This window comes from Olea europaea, unplaced genomic scaffold, assembly GCF_002742605.1.
Source record: "Olea europaea var. sylvestris unplaced genomic scaffold, O_europaea_v1 scaffold1079, whole genome shotgun sequence".
Lineage (NCBI taxonomy): Eukaryota > Viridiplantae > Streptophyta > Magnoliopsida > Lamiales > Oleaceae > Olea > Olea europaea.
This window is the reverse complement of record NW_019228146.1, coordinates 325,713-330,014: the sequence shown is the minus strand read 5'-3', so window position 1 is coordinate 330,014 and position 4,302 is coordinate 325,713.

The window sequence follows — 4,302 nt, the reverse complement described above, 5'->3', positions numbered from 1 at the left end:
GTCTAATTCGAATGGAATCGACCCAATGAAAAGTGGTTTATGATTTCATTATAACTTCAGGATTATTCGTTTTTGGCGAATTGCTAGTCTAATTCGATTGGAATTGATCTAATAAAAAGTGGTTTTCGATTTCATTATAACTTTGGTATTGTTCGTTTTTGGCGAGTTGCTAGTCTAATTCGATTGGAATCAAGCCAATGAAAAGTAGTATTTGATTTCATGATTACTTTGGATTTGTTCGTGTTTGGCGAATTGTTTGTCTAATTTGATTGGAATCGAGCTAATGAAAAGTGGCTTTTGATTTCATGATAACTTCGGGTTTGTTCGTTTTTAGTGAGTTGCTAGTCTAATTCGATTGGAATCCACACAAGGAAAAGTGGGTTTTGATTTCATGAAAACTTTGGGTTTGTTCGTTTTTGGCGAATTGCTAGTCTAACTGGATTGGAATCGAGCCAGCGAAAAGTGGTTTTTGATTTCATGATAACTTCGGGTTTGTTTGTTTTTGGCGAATTACTAGACAAATTCGATTAGAATAGAGCCAATGAAAAGTGGATTTTGATTTCATGATAACTTCGGTTTATTCATTTTTGGTGAATTGCTGTCTAATTCGATTGGAATCGATCCAACGAACAGTGGTTTTTTACTTCATGATAACATCGGGTTTGTTCTTTTCTGGCGAATTGCAAGTGTAATTTTATTGGAATCAAACCAACGAAAAGTGGTTTTCGATTTCATGATAACTTCGGGTTTGTTCGTTTTCGCGAATTACAAGTCTAATTCGATCGGAATCGGGCCAACAAAAAGTGGATTTTGATTTCATGATAACTTCAGTTTGTTCATTTTTGGTGAATTGCGGTCTAATTCGATTGGACTCGATCCATTGAATATTGGTTTCTGATTTCATGATAACATCGGGTTTGTTCCTTTTTGACGAATTACTAGTCTAATTCGATTAGAATCGAGCCATGAAATGTGGTTTTTCATTTCTGATAGCTTCAAGTTTGTTCGATTTTGACGAATTGCTAGTTTGATTTGATTGGAATTGAGCCAATGAAGAGTGGCTTTTGATTTCATGATAACTTCGGGTTTGTTCATTTTTGGCGAATAGCTAGTCTAATTTGATTGAGATCGACCCAATGAAAAGTGGTTTTTGATTTCATGATAACTTCAGATTGTTCGATTTTTGGCGAATTGCTAGTCTAATTCGATAGGAATCAGGCCGATGAAAAGTGGTTTTTGATTTCATGATGATTTCGGGTTTGTTTGTTTTTGTCGAATCACTAGTCTAATTCGATTGGAATCGAGCCAACGAAAAGTGGATTTTGATTTCATGATAACTTCAGTTTGTTTGTTTTTGGCAAATTGCTAGTCTAATTCGATTGGACTCTATCCAATGAATAGTGGTTTTTGATTTCATGATAACTTCGGGATTGTTCGTTTTTGGCGAATTGCTAGTCTAATTCGATTAAAATCGACCTAATGAAAAGCGATTTTTTATTTCATGATAACTTCGGGATTTTTCGTTTCTGGCGGATTGCTGTCAATTCGAATGGACTCGATCCGATGAATAATGGTTTTTGATTTCATGATAAGTTTTGGTTTGTTCATTTTTGGCGAATTGATAGTCAAATTTGATTGGAATCGAGCCATTGAAAAGTGACACTTAATTACATGATAACTTCGAGTTTGTTTGTTTTTGGCGAATTGCTAGTCTAATTCGATTGGAATCGTACAACGAAAAGTAATTTTTGATTCCATGATAACTTCGTGTTTGTTTGATTTTGGCGAATTGAGAGTTTAATTCTATTGAACCGAGCCAAGAACAAGTGGCTTTTGATTTCATGATAACTTCGTGTTTGTTCGTCTTTGGCGAATTCCTAGTCTAATTCGAATGGAATCGACCCAATGAAAAGTGGTTTCTGATTTCATGATAACTTCAAGATTATTCATTTTTTTGCAAATTACTAGTCTAATTCGATTGGAATCGACCTAATGAAAAGTGGTTTTTGATTTCATTATAACTTCGAGATTGTTCGTTTTTGGAGAGTTGCTAGTCTAATTCGATTGGAATCGAGCCAATGAAAAGTAGTATTTGATTTCATGATAACTTCGGTTTTGTTCGTGTTTGGCGAATTGCTAGTCTAATTCGATTGGAATCGAGCCAATGAAAAGTGGCTTTTCGTTTCATGATAACTTCGGGTTTGTTCATTTTTGACGAATTGCTAGTCTAGTTCGATTGGAATCGACCCAATGAAAAGTGGTTTTTGATTTCATTATAACTTCGGGATTGTTCGTTTTTGGCGAGTTGCTAATCTAATTCGATTGGAATCGAGCCAATGAAAAGTAGTATTTGATTTCATGATAACTTCGGGTTTGTTTGTTTTGGGCGAATTGCTAGTCTAATTCGATTGGAATCGAGCCAATGAAAAGTGGCTTTTGATTTCATGATAACTTCCGGTTTGTTCGTTTTTGGCGAATTACTAGTCTAATTCGATTGGAATCGACCCAAAGAAAAGTGGTTTTTGATTTCATGGGTTGTTCATTTTTGGCGAATTGCTAGTCTAATTCGATTGGAATCGAGCCAATGAAAAGGGGCTTTTGATTTCATGATAACTTCGTGTTTGTTTATTTTTGGCGGATCGATAGTCAAATTCGATTGGAATCGAGCCAACGAAAAAGTGGATTTTGATTTTATGATAACTTCGGCTTGTTCATTTTTGGCGAATTGCTTTCTAATTCGATTGGAATCGATCCAACGAATAGTGGTTTTAGATTTCATGATAACTTCGGGTTTGTTCGGTTTTGGTGAATTGTTAGTTTAATTTGATTGGAATCGAGCCAATGAAAAGTTGCTTTTGACTTCATGATAACTTCGGATTTGTTCGTTTTTGGCAAATTGCTAGTCTAATTCGATTGGAATCGACCCCAGGAAAAGTGGTTGTTGATTTCTTGATAACTTCGGGTTTGTTCGCTTTTAGTGAATAGCTAGTCTTATTCGATTGGAATTGATCCAAGGAATAGAGGTTTTTGATTTCATGATAACTTCAGGTTTGTTCGTATTTGGCGAATTGCTAGGCTAATTCGATTGGAATCGAGCCAATGAAAAGTGGCTTTTGATTTCATGATAACTTCGGGTTTGTTTATTATTGGCGAATTGCTAGTCTAATTCGATTGGAATCGACCCAATGAAAAGAAGTTCTTGATTTCATGATAACTTTGGGATCGTTCATTTTTGGCGACATACTAGTCTAATTCAGTTGGAATCGAGCCATCGAAAAGTGGTTTTTGATTTCATAATAACTTCGGGTTTGTTCGTTTTTGGCAAATTTGATGCGAACCCCGTAGCAATGGAAACTACGAAACCCACAACTAGATTGATGCGGAACCCAAGAATGCCAATACAATCCGGTTTTGGATCTTGAGCCCCAATAATCGAACCACGAAACCTCATATTAGCAAAGAATCTGAAACCCCTTGATTACAATCAATGAAACCCACAATCCGACGTCAAGAACGCCACAAGAAATCGATTCTTGATAAGTTCTAAGTTTGTCCAATGAAGAATAATCGATTGAAAGAAAATTTCTCTCTCTGTATTAATTTCAGCAAAAGTTTTTTACATAATGAAAAGAGTTTCCTACTTATACTATGGCATAAAAAACGTCCAAATTAATCAAAATATGGTAATATTTTGATTTCACAAGAGTTCTACCAACATTAGAAGATTCAGCAAAAATTAAAAAAAAACGAATTTTTTTCCCACTTTTTGATCTATGTGGCCGCATAGATCATTTCTATGCGGTCGCATAGTTCATTCCAGCCGGCCGCATGTAGTTTCGGTGGCCTTCTATGCGGCCGCATAGGCCGTTGAGCCTGCGGTCGCATAGACCAACTCCGTGCTACCTTCGTCCGCTTTTATCTCGTTGATCCAAGTTCCTTCGGCCTTCGACCCCAACATGAAACTTGTTCCATTTGACCTCCCGAACATTGTTTCATCGATCATTTGCTTGACAAGCAATCCCATCACTTCTTTCACTCGCTTCGTCCTCAATCGCGTCATCGGTCCGCCTTCGACTATCAATGGATCCTTTCCGTAACTCGTCGCTTGACTCGCTTCGGTTGTGGACGTGCCTTGATTCATATCATCCCCTCCCTCTTCGAAAGGATTCGTCCTCGAATCTGAACCTGCATCGAAAAGAGATAGATCAGCAACATTAAAAGTAGCTGAAACATTATACTCACCTGGTAAGTCCACTTTGTAGGCGTTGTCGTTGATCCGCTCGATGACTTGAAACGGTCCAT